The sequence below is a fragment of the Aotus nancymaae genome, unplaced genomic scaffold (assembly GCF_030222135.1).
Source record: "Aotus nancymaae isolate 86718 unplaced genomic scaffold, 86718_ANA_hifiasm-v0.15.2.pri h1tg000040l, whole genome shotgun sequence".
Lineage (NCBI taxonomy): Eukaryota > Metazoa > Chordata > Mammalia > Primates > Aotidae > Aotus > Aotus nancymaae.
The window spans coordinates 113,332,738-113,345,998 of NW_026988454.1; the positions used below are offsets into that span (position 1 = coordinate 113,332,738).

The following is a 13,261-nucleotide window of genomic DNA, read 5'->3' on the forward strand; positions in this document are numbered from 1 at the left end:
TTCCTAATGTAAACCATGATAAAAATTAATGGTTTCTCCTTTTTCTTTTCTTCCTCTTCCTTAAAAACCTTGTACTAGTCATTATACTATAATTTAAAGTGTACTTTTGTAATCAAGCTAATGAGCATACTTCTATCACTCGAGTTTTCACTGTTGAATGATGGTTTCTCACAATAAGATGAGGCAATAGGCAATATTATTCTAATTTTTTTATTTTCCTTTTTCTCTCGTTTTTTAAAAAATAATAGGCTGTATGTCTTATATTGTGAGGTTTACAGAAAAATTGAACAGCAAGTGTAGAGAGTAACTACATATTGCCTTTCCCTCTGCTCACAGTTACCCCATTATTAACATCTTGCATTAGTGAGATACATTTGTTACAAATGAGGAACCAATGTGAATACATTATTATTAGCTAAAGTTTATAGTTTACATTTCAGTTTACTCTTTTATGTTACACAGTTCTATGGGTTTTGATAAATGTATACTGTCATATTTCCACCATTACAGTATCATGTAGAAGAGTTTCATTGCCTTAAAAATTCCCTATGCTCTGCCTGTTTATCCTTCCCTTCTCCTTGCTACCTTGGCAACCACTGATCTTATTATTATCTCTATAGTTTTGCCTTTTTCAAAATGTCATGTAGTTGGAATCATACAGAATGCACCCTTTTCAGACTGGCTTTTTTTTTCTTACCAGTATGTAGTTAATGTTCTTCCATGTCTTTCTGTTATAATATTACTTTTCATCATTATGTACTATTATTGTGTACTATTACATTGTATGAATGTACCATAGTTTATCCATTCACTGATCAAAAGGTATCTTGGTTGCTTTCAAATTTTGGCAATTATGAATAAAGTTGCTATAAACATTTGTGTGCCAGTATTTGTGTGTGAGCATAAATTTTAAAATTATTTGGGTAATACTAAGGAGTATGATTGCAGCAGCGCATGAGTTCTTGTTGCTTCACATCTTCATCAGTATTTGGTGTTGTCTGTGTTTTGTATTTTTGGCCATTCTAATGGGTAGGATTATGAGAGAGACCTGAGTTCTAAGATGTATGCATAGCTTGCCTTTCTCTCTGTTTTATTATTATTATTATTATTATTAACTAAACTCAATATAAGAGAATATTCAGACAGTAACCAAAACATAGTGGATAACCGAAATCCACCAAGACTCTCCAGAGTAATTTAGTATTGAAAAGCACTCAGAATCACCATCCATGAAATATTTAGCTAGCTCATTTAAACTCCCCCCACAATCTTTTTTTAGCTACTAAAGAGATAGAAGGATTTACTGAATTAAATTACTTTAGCTTAATAATTCTGCTGAGAATGAAAGAAATTGTCAAGAGACCAGCAAATACAAGAAGTAGAAATAAAACCACCTTTGCAAGTATTATGACAGTAAGAGAAGTCTAGCATGGCTGATTTCATCTTGCTTCTAGCCTCAGAGGCTGACCGTCCTCACTCATTCCTAGGAGTAGGAGAAGCTAACCATGGAAGGGATTCAGTTTACAGTTTAACTTTGAAGCAAGAACAGCAATAGTTTCTTCCTGAAACTGACCCTCTCCTTGTTCTGAAACAATTTTTGTAAGACTTATGGAAGTCCACAAGACTAGGATTATGGAAAAGGCCTGGATTCTGCTAAGATGTAGGCATAGCTTGCCTTTCTATAACTGTTTACTGCGTGGCGATCACAGTATTTGTAGTTTCCCAATTGTTTATGTTGATAAAATTGCCATTGTAGAACCTAAGATTCGTTTTTTTAGGTACTTTTTCGGACTTCTGCATTCTGGGGAACAATTGACTCCATCTGGACCAAAAACTCAAGACTCAGCTGGTTCTGTAGCCCTCACCGAGAGGCTGTCTCAATACATCAGGGCCATTTTCCACACCCCTATGATTTTATCCCCAACCAATCAATAGCACCCATTCTCTAGCCACTTTCCTATCAAGTTATCCATAAAAGCCTTAGCCTCTGACTTCTTGGGATGGATAACTTGAGTAATAGACTCCTGTCTTTCCATTTGGCTAGCTCTGAGTTTATTGAACTATTTCTTGACTGCAATACTTTCTCTGAATTGCCTCTATGTATGCAGGAGGCAACAGGAACCCATCATGCTATTATAAAAGGTTGGATCTCTCATTGGGATTGTTTTGTTTCCAAAGACACACTCTAAAGAGAGGACACAGGAGAGGCATCTGGCTTAATCCTTGAATAAAATTTCATTATATTAACTATGGATGCCATGGCCATTGCCTCCCTAAAGGTTCACTGAAAAATTACTGGGATAAAGTAGATTGATTAATGGGAGAAAAAGCATACAAATTTACTTAACATGTGTGCACAGGAACACTCAGAATAAAGACTTAACTTCCCAATAAGTTACAGAAACTTATATACCTTTTGCAGGTTAGAGAAACAATGAAGACATCTATCCTGGTAAGACAGGTTATGGGAGGGAGAAGAGGAATTCTGTTGAAGGGCAATAAATAATTGCTAGGGAGAATGATTAGACCACAGAACAGAGATTAACTTGAGAATAGTTTTCTTTGAAATTTAAAAAGTCCTTAAAGACAGTTATTATTATACTTGTAAAAAGTTCTGATGGGGTGTAGTCACACCTTGGTCTTCTTTTCTGCAGTAGATAGTAAACTAACTGGGAGAGGAAATAAAATATAATCGATTTCCTTAGTGGATCTGATCTTAGGCAGATTAAAAAAATCAAACATAACTTCAGCTTCCTTGGGAGAAATGGTGAAGGTGGTTCTTTAGAAAGACCTTGAGACTTCTTTAGTTCAGCATGTCAAAATGTCATCTTGGGGGGTATTGGGTTTCTGAGCCCTAATGTAATGTTACATGGGAAGATGATTAATAAATCTAAGGCAGTGTTCTCTATAGCACCTTACTTCCTCCGTGTTCATTTGTATTGATTCCTCTATTTAAAGAAAAAAAATATTCTGTTATTTCTCCACTGACTAGTAGAAAAATAGCATGACACGACACAGTTTTATAATCCACAGAGAACAAGGGTCTCTGCCACCATTCAAGAAGTGGGTGTTAAATCAGGAAGACGAAATATAGAAGGTAGTCAGACAGGCTCCCATCTGTGCCTAAAACTATCTGCACCAAAGGAAAGAATCTCAGTTTTGGAGATATATATTAGGAAAACAGCTTCAGAGTCATCCTTTGCTAGCACCCCAACATGAGAGAAGAGCTTAATTATTTGTTGGAATTATGGTGCAAGAAAAAGAAAAGGCAGAAAAAAATTTTTGTAGGGGGCTAAGCAATGTGGTTGAGAAAGAAAGGCATGCAGGTACCCACAAGCCATCTCAGAAAGAAACAGATTTTAAAACATATTAAAAACAAAAAACCTGCAGGGACTTCCATAATCAGAATGGGCCATGGGCACCCAGAGAAAGATGAATACTTCATTCTAACCTGAGGACACTGACCCAACCAATGCCTGCCTATGAGAATTTTGAGACCACTGTGGCAAAGAGCTTGAGGCTGGGAAGAGGCACATATTTATTAAAACTGCGATGAGGCATAGAGGGCAGAAGGAGGGCAAAGTTAATAAGGACAAGCACATCAGTGTAGTGGGGTGATGAAAGGCCTAATTAAATCTTAATTGTCTGAGAAATTTTCTATTTATTTGCTCTAATTCCTAATCAATCCCAAGAACTCAACCTGCTCAAATATTGTTTAATTTGAAAGTATAAGCAAGATGATTTTCTGATTAAATTAACTTTCATTTCCCTTTCACATACCAACCAGCTGCCAATCAATGTATATTTGTAGGCATCCAAACAAGTTGTAACTGGGGCTCTTACCCTAAAACATAAAGCTTGTGATCAGCTATACATTTTATTGTCCACTCTTAGTAATGCTCTCAGTTACATTGATAAAACAATGACTTCTAATAGCTATTTATTTTTTAAAAACAAGCAATAGGTAATATTTTCAATTTGGTACCAGAATGTTAAATTTGGGGGCAGTTTTGTGTTTGGTGTTGCCATTTGCCTATTGCCAGTTTAATTGCCCGAAAAATTCTGCTTTATAAAAGCAAATGAGATTGCCTTTTACATTAAAGAGTGTTATATAGAGAGCTATGGCAATCACATTTTTAAATAGCCTTCTTCCTTACCATAGCATAATGTCCTAGAGTAAAGTGTTTCTGCTAGAGAGCAGTTTTATTTTAGTCGTTTTCACCAATTTTGCCACTGTACTTCATGTACTTATAGACCTGATAAGAATATACAATATGAATCAGAATTAGGGAGGGTTAAATCATGAACACTAAAATTAGATCAGTGTTCTCCTTGTCCCAACTTACTGTCCATAAGCAATAATAATCTTTTTCAGTAGAAACAGCTAAGATCAAGTTATGATGTTACAGCCACTGAAATGTTTGCATACCAACAATGGAATAGTTATTTCATTTAATTAAGATAGTCTAGCAAATATTAAGGAATTATAATAATAACATGCTGGTTGCAGTGGCTCATGTTTGTAATGCCAGGACTTTGGGAGACTGAGGTGGGAGGATTGCTTGCTCTCAGGAGTTCAAGAGCAACCTGGGCAACATAGTAAGACTCCATCTCTACAAAACAATATTGAAAATTTAGTCAGATGTTGTGGCACATGCCTGTAGTTCCAGCTACTCAGGAGGTTAAGGTAGGAGGATTCCTTAAGCCTGGGAGATGTAGGGCGCAGTGAGACATGATCACACCACTGCACTTTAGCTGGGAAAACAGAGTGAGACCTTGTCTCAAAAACTAAAACAAACAAAAATTATTGAAAAACAATAATAGCAAACAAAGGCAGTAATATAAATAAATCTATACATATGCCAAAATGATATTGCCTGTGATATGTCTAAAATATAATCTATTGCAAAACAAAATAAAATTTTAAAACTCTTCTTGCTCACTTATAGGAGGAAAGGTATTTTTTCACTTCAGACTAAGTTATGGACTCATATATGGTGAGAAAAAAAGATTTATTTGTGTTAATTATTAAATAACTGTCAGAAATCCATCAGGAAAGAGTTATAGACCACCCTGGGGACCCTAATTCCCTAATATATGTTGCAGGAATGTAGTCCTCATTTTCAGCGAATGTACAACCTTGAAGACAAACTGACAGATACAACATCATAAGAAACTTAGATATAACATCGTATGATCATTGAGTAAACTGAATTCAATTACTTTAACTCAGAAAAAAATAAATATCGTGAGGGGCCAGGAAGCTATGGTGTTCATCAGAAGAGGTCATAATGTTAGAAAGGCTGAGATGGGCTTTAGAGAAATGGCATATTTTGTGTAAGTAATGAATAAAAGTGTTCAGACAATTGCAAACCTAGAAAAATAGCAAAAGCAAAGACATGCAAGTGAAAATTGAAATGGATTTTATATGTAATGTAAAGCAGACTTGGACATCTACAGTAAGAATTATGTGTTAGGGGTTAGAGTGGATAAAATCGTTATGGGCAGTTAAGGGTGGTATCAATTAATCAATGACAGTCAAATGAGAGTATTTAGGTTTCCAAGGTCAGGTAATAAATATATTTTTATTACCTTGATTATATTTTATTACCTTGATTCCTTCATTAGGGTCCTAATGAAAATGAAAAGTCAAAAGAAAAACCAGGTCTCCTGACTAGAAAAAAGGTCTTTTAAAACACACACACACACACACACACACACACACACACACACACACACACACTTCAATTTCTTTGAAAAATTATAGGTTAAGAGGTCGTCTAAAAGCTAAGTAAAGTTAAACTGTGGAAAGCAGTTACAAATAAAATGCATTACCTTGAATGAATGTACTTCCTACCCTAAAAGCTCTGAGGAAATAGGCTATTGCTTCCTGGCCTGTGTGAATGATCTGATATGTGTTCAAGGTCATTTCAAAATAAAGAAAAAATTGAAGGGGACCAATAAAAACTCACCCCAATTTATAGACTCCTTAGGGTACTTCCCCTCTGCAAACAGTATTACTAACCTTAGATTTGAGGTAATTCACCTCTCCCCTCAACCTTCTCACCACTTCCTTTCACAGCAAGGTGATTGATTAAAGGGTTTGTTAGGTTCTCTTTAATAACCGGAGGCACAGATGGATTGATTGGCACATTAGTGGCAACACTCTCAGAGGAAAGAAGTTGAAATAGAAATTCTGGTCAATTGCAGGCAAGCAGAAATAACCTGTACTATCCACTTATTGTTGTTTTTTTTGTTGTTGTTGTTTACTCAATAGTTTGGTTACCAAAAGCAAGGAAAATGTAAATTAGGCTCTTAAATAAGCTTTTACTTTGAAGCATTATCTTCCTAACAAATGTGAAATTCTAAAAACAGTGAAGTTAATAAAATTATGTGCAGAATCCTTTTGTATTAAAAATAAGCATATTAATAATCATTTACATCACCAGAGACAACACAGTCTGTTCAGGCTTTTCTAATTTCTTAATGGCTTTGATGTATTAAATACAGGCTCTACATGAGCATATTTTTAATCTCTTATAAATTACCACCAGAAACCTCATTTAAAAAGCTTCTGAAACAAAAACAATGTTAAATAATTTACTAGATTTTTTTTTTAATATCCTCTTTTAAATGATAAAACAAAACCACATTTAATATCCATTGTCACCATATGGATCATCAGTAATGGATATTAATTTGTGGGCTGACATTTCCCTTTTAACAGTCTTCTAACTAGATAAATTCCTGAACCTTCATGATGGATGTGCTCATGAAAGAAAGTCAGTCTTATTATAATCAACTTGGTTCTCATTGAAGTGCTGATTTGATGATAGAAATATATCTATCATAGCATATTTACAAATCTTTATAAAGCATAGGTGCATGCAGTTCCTTTTAATGATATAGCAAATTGTATTGTTACTATGAACTGAAAACAATAAAAGGAGAAAAAATAATTTTTTATCTTAGGTTTTCTATTACAAACCTCAGGCAAAATTCTTCTACACCAATCTGATTATAACTTACATTTTAAAACAAAATGAATGCTATTACATTTAAAATGATCTTTCATACAACCTTTCAGCTAGCTGTGTGCTACAGAAAAAAATAGGCTAAGAGTCTAAGCTTAGAAGGACAGAAGGACTATCTGTGTACTTTTTATACATTAGCTCCCTATTTCAATCACTGATCATTTAGTTTTGTGATTAGCTTTAAATAGATATGGTAATTCACAAGTTATCTAAAACACTTTATAGTTCATCTATAAGTATTTATGGATGCCGTTGAACCTAATATATGCAATCTGAAATGGTTTCAGGACACATTTGATTAACAATTTTTGGTCAAAGATGAGATACTAAAGTAAATATTATAATGTGTTCTTTTAAAAGTAATGAACTAGGAACTGTTAATGAATTATGAATTGCTGAATTATTGCTTCTAGGTTAAATTTTCAAAATACTTTTCTATGATAATCCAGTAATAGGCTGTTAACCCTGTGGTAGATTGTCCGCAAAGATGGCTGCTAACAGATCTTCCCATACCTGTGTGTACATGCTGGTCCTCCCAGCAAGAGATGAGAGTCTTTTCCTCCTCTCTTTAAAGCCAAGCTGGCCCTCTGACTTCTCTTGACTCATAGAATATGCCAAAAATGACATTCTGAGATTTTCTGTCCTGAGTCTTAAGACATCTTGCAGTTTCCTTTTTGTTTGTTTGTTTGTTTTTTTTGTTGTTGTTTTTCTTGAAAAACAGCCACATAGCCAAGAAAAACAACTAGCCTGCTGGAGAGAGGTCCTACAAAGATTAAAAAAAAAAACATAGGGGATGGAAGAAAAAAAAAAAGAGAGACAGAATAGTCCAGCCAGTTTCCAACCATTCCAGCCATCCAAACTCAGGTGTCAGACACGTGAGGGAAGCCATCTTGGGTTCTCCAGCTTCAAATAAGGCCTCAGTCAATAAGACATAGAGCAAAGATGAGCAGCCTTTGCTGAGTCCTGAACAAACTGAAAATCATGAGCAAATAAATATTTAACTAATTACTGGTTTTAGGCACTATATGCTAAGAAAGTTTGTTATGCAGCAATAAATAATTGAAACAAAACTCTTTACAGATTTTCATCTGAAGACAATTATTTTTCGTCCTGCTCATACCTTTCCTTCTTTTTTTCCTTCCTTCCTACCTTTCTTCTTTCCTTTTCTTATTTCTTTCTTCCCTGTACCTCAGTGCTAGCCGCTCTCTCAGGGGCTATAAAAATACAGATGGTAAAATGTGGTTTCTACTCAAACTGACTTTATGAAACAACAATGAAAAACATGCTTGTAAGTGTATAACTACAATAGAACAATAACAAGAATAAGAACACTAAGCTACACTACAGAACATTCAGTAGTTTCCTGTATGTAATTTTATTATCTGCTGCTCTCCATGGTGTTGGAAAAACTTGTTTGAAAGAATTACCAAAAGAAGAGTTTTGCTGAGGAGGGGAAAAGTTAATGCCTAAGCAAATTTATATTTGTCTCATCCACTTCTGTGCCAGATAAACCTGGAGAGAACCATTCTCCCAGACACAGTGATTCTAAGTTAATATCTAGACATAAGAGGAGAGAGACCACTGTTTAATTATTTAGAAGATACAATAAAAAATGACAGAGTTTGGACAACTTAGTGAGTAATCTCCTTGGATAGAATGTCCTCCTCTTTTGCAAACTGTCCACCATTCCTATTTTCTAGCATTCGTTTTTAGAAATCATAAATATTTATTAGTCTTTTGAAAAATTAAGTATAGGAAAACATAGAAGTAGCTTGCAAATAGAAAAGAAAAAAATGGGATAAGAATAGCAAGCTTCTGGAAATTGTTCCTGCTATTTCTGATGGTGTAAATAAGTGGCATGAAGACCTTAGACAATTCTTCCTAGAGAAAACACTTAGAGAAACTGGGCAAAAGTGTTAAAACAAATATTTGAAGGTAACAGAAAGTGACCCAAGAAAAAGTGAGAGGCAAACAAGAGGAGATTATTATGAAGAGAATGCTATTGCTTCTGCAAGAACTGTGGGTTTACTGTTTTTTCTCATGACAGTCACAGGGACCCACAATCACCACTCTCTAACTCTTCCTGTGAAAAACTGGATCATGGGGAAGATGGCAGGATTTAGAGGAGTAGGATGGCTGGAAACTTAAAGAAAGGGTTTTGAAAATGAGGAAGCTATAGAAGGGAGGAAATCTAAAATACGAATAATGTATTTGGCTAAATAGCTAGCATATGCATATATTCTGTTTCAACTCCAACTGGGTGTGTCACAATTCAATTATGGTACTAATCACCTGGAGTTAGTGCCAACCTCACAAGTTAAAGCAAGCAGTTCCCAACCAAGCTACCCTGTTTCAAATTCCAGTCACTCATCAAGGGTTCCTAAGCCAACAGCATTTCTAACTGAAAAACTATACATTTATAGGTTCTTATGACTCTCTCAGGTTTAATTTACTAGAATGACTTATAGAACTCAGAAAAACTGTTCTATTTACAATTACAGTTTTGTTATAAAGTGCACAATCACAAGAACCAACCAAGTGAAGAGATGCATAGAATGAGATCTGGGAGGAAATGCAGAACTTCCATTCTCTCTTCTTGTAGAATCACTCTCTCAGCACATGAATGTGTTCACCAACCAGGAAGTTCCATTGAGACTTTGTGTCTCAAATTTTATTGGGTTTTGATTATGTAGGCATGATTAATTATATTATTGGCTATGTGACTGAACTCAATCTCTATCCCCTTTCCCCTCCCCAGAGATGAAAAAGGGTCAAAAACCAGCCCTATCACCACGTGGTTGCTCCCTGCAGTGATCAGCCCCCATCATGTAGCTATTTATGGATACATCATTAGTCACCTCACTAACTTAAAAAATAAACTTTTATCACTCAAAAAATTGCAAGGACTTTAGAATACCCCTGCCCAGAATTTCAGACAAAGATCTAACAAGTTTATTATTATAAAACAGCCTGGGACATACAAGTAAATCCAGAAAAAAAAAAGACAGAAACTGGAGAGAAGGTTAAACTTGAAGAACCTGACTGTAGATAGTGAGGTTTTTGAGTTACTGTACCTTTTGAGTATCTGTGATCTGTAAACCACATAAAACTTAAGCATCAAAAAGAGGAAATAAGACAGTTTTAAATCAATGATCTAAGTATTGTCAAACTTAAATAATTAAATTTGTAAAATATGACAAAGTATAGAGTGTATTCAAGCCCAAAGCTTAAGGATAGCCACTCAGCAGCATATATTCAAGTTTCCGTGAATATATACTCTGACTAGCAGCAGTTATAAGTGCATTTTAAGGAAAAAGGAGAGGCAGTTCCTAAGTTGTTTACCAAGAATTTTCATTAAAATAACATAAACTTTTTTTTTTTTTTTTTAGATGGAGCCTCCCTCTGTTGCCCAGGCTGGAGTGCAGTGCTGGGATCTCAGCTCGCTGCACCCTCCAGCTCCTGGGTTCAAGCAATAGTCTTGGAAATAACGTAAGCTATCAATTGGCTATACATTGTTCTTTGTATCACAAATTCTAGAAATATGAAGATAATGGATGAGGCAGCTAGTCAAGTACAAAGATATTTTTAAGGATTTGCTTCCTAGGCATGAGAGCAGAGGGTGTGACTGAAGTTCCATACTCCTGTGTCTTTGGGCCTGATAAATTTTGCATACCTCAGATAGCTCAGATTATTCTGAGACTCTTGACATATTTTTTGTGTGTGTGATTACTTTTTTTTTTTTTTTTCCTGATACAGAGTCTTGCTCTGCCAGACTGGAGTGCAGTGGTACAATCACAGCTCACTGCAACTTCCGCCTTCCTGGGTTCCAGCAATTCTCCTGCCTCAGCCTCCTGAGTAGCTGGGATTACAGGCATGAGCCACCACTAAATGATATTTTTCTTTTTTACGTTCTTCTTTTTTTATCAAGATCTTTCAAAGAAAGCATACTGGATGAACTCAAATGATTTGGGCTCCTTTTATATTTAGGAACTTAGTTTTATGTCATTAGGAAGGCTAAATTTCTGAATGGTCCTGTCTCAAGATGAGGGAGTAGGAGAGGCAGAATATATCTCAGTCAGAAATTTTATGAACACCAATATTTGAATTGGGATGGTGTAACAGTATGGCAAAATTGAGACCTCAGAAAAATTACTAATTTATACGGCTGCTTTCACTTGTTGAATTATCTCTAGTCTTTGGAATAGCAGGAGTTTAGTTTTCTTGGATGAAGTGAAAAACGAGGTACATGGTAGAAATATAATACACAGAAAAATTCTAATCAAAAAAAGAATTTGTATGACAGAAAGAAAAAAAAGCTTCCTTTTGGCAGTCAACTAAAAACATCATTAAAAAATTAAAACCTAGTCCTATAGAGATGTATTTTAGCCAGGAAATAATTTAGGATTTAGTTCCAATTGTAAGAAAATAATAAAAACTCAAAAACCATGGTAAGGGCTGGGATCTAATAAAAGATATACAGCAGTTTTCTGCTGAAACACAATTTTTCTCTCTCTGGCTCCCCATTTCTATTAAAGATACATTTTAATAGGACCAACTTACTTAAAAATAAGTTTTGGCATTATACTTGACATGTTTTTTTTTAATTTTACTTTAAGTTCTGGAGTACATGTGCAGATCTTGCAGGATTGTTACATAGGTATACACATGCCATGGTGGTTTGCTGCCTCCAACCCCCATCACCTACATTAGGTATTTCTCCTGTTATCCCTCCCCAAACTCCCCATCCCCTGCTATCCCTCCCCTAGCTCTCCCACCCTGCAACAGGCCCCAGTGTGTGATGTTCCCCTACCTGTGTCCATGTGTTCTCATTCTTCAACACTCACTTATGAGTTAGAACACACAGTGTTTGGTTTTCTGTTCTTGTGTCAGCTTGCTGAGAATTATGGTTTCCAGATTCATCCATGTCTCTGCAAAAGATATGAACTCATCCTTTTTTATGGCTGCATAGTATTCCATGGTGTACATGTGCCACATTTTCTTTATCCAGCCTATCCTTGATGGGTATTTGGGTTGGTTCCAAGTCTTTGCTATTGTAAACAGTGCCACAATGGACATACATGTGTATTTGTCTTTATAATAGAACAATTTACAATCCTTTGAGTATATACCCAGTAATGGGATTGCTGGGTTGAATGGTATTCCTATTTCTAGATCCTTGAGGACTGTCTTCCACAGTGGTTGCACTAGTTTACACTCCCACCAACAGTGTAAAAGTGTTCCTATTTTTCTACATCCTCTCCAGCATCTGTTGTCTCCAGATTTTTTGATGATCGCCATTCTAACTGGCATGAGATGCTATCTCAATGTGGTTTTGATTTGCAATTCTCTAATGACCGGTGATGATGAGCATTTTTTCATATGTTTGTTGGCTGCATAATGTCTTCTTTTGAAAATTGTCTGTTCATATCCTTCACCCACTTGTTGATTGTGTATTTTTTTTCTTGTAAATCTGTTTTAGTTCTTTGTAGATTCTGGGTATTAGCCCTTTGTCAGATAGGTAGATTGCAAAAATTTTTTGCTATTCCGTTGGTTGCTGGTTCACTCTAGTGATTGTTTCTTTTGCTGTGCAGAAGTTGTTAAGTTTAATTAGATCCCATTTGTCTATTTTGGCTTTGGTTGCTATTGCTTTTGGTGTTTTAGTCATGAAGTCCTTGCCTAAAAATATGGAACTCTTCATGAATTTGCATGATATCCTTGCGCAGGGGCCATGCTAATCTTCTCTGTTCCAAAATTCCAATTTTAGTATATGTGCTGCTGAAACAATCATGATATGTTGGCCAGGATGGTCTCAAACGCCTGACCTCAGGTGATCCACCTGCCCAGGTCTCCCAAAGTGCTAGGATTACAGGCATGAACCAACGCCCCCCAGACTATATATGCACTTTGAAGAATTGTCCATTCATATCCTTAGCCTACTTTTTGATGACATTGTTTGTTTTTTTCTTACTGATTAGTTTTAGTTTGTTGTAGATTCTGGATATTGGTTCTTTTTCAGGTGTACAAGTTGTGAAGAATTTCTCCCACTCTGTGTGTTGTCTGTTTACTATGCTGACAGTTCCTTTTTATAGTTTCAGGAGTTGATTTTTGTATAAGGTGAGAAACAAGGGCCGAATTTTAATCTCCTGCATGCAACTAGCCAATTATCCCAGTGCTATTTGTTGAAAAGTGTATCCTTTCCCCACTTTATGATTTAGTTTGTTTTTTCT

At 35.5% G+C, this 13,261-nt stretch overlaps 1 non-coding gene across 1 annotated transcript; it reads right to left on the bottom strand.

The window, feature by feature from the left end:
• Positions 1 to 12,712: 12,712 nt before the first annotated feature.
• Positions 12,713 to 12,818, bottom strand: LOC135268512 (U6 spliceosomal RNA). Its single transcript, XR_010336826.1, has one exon. It is a non-coding gene; the product is annotated as a U6 spliceosomal RNA (small nuclear RNA).
• Positions 12,819 to 13,261: the final 443 nt, after the last annotated feature.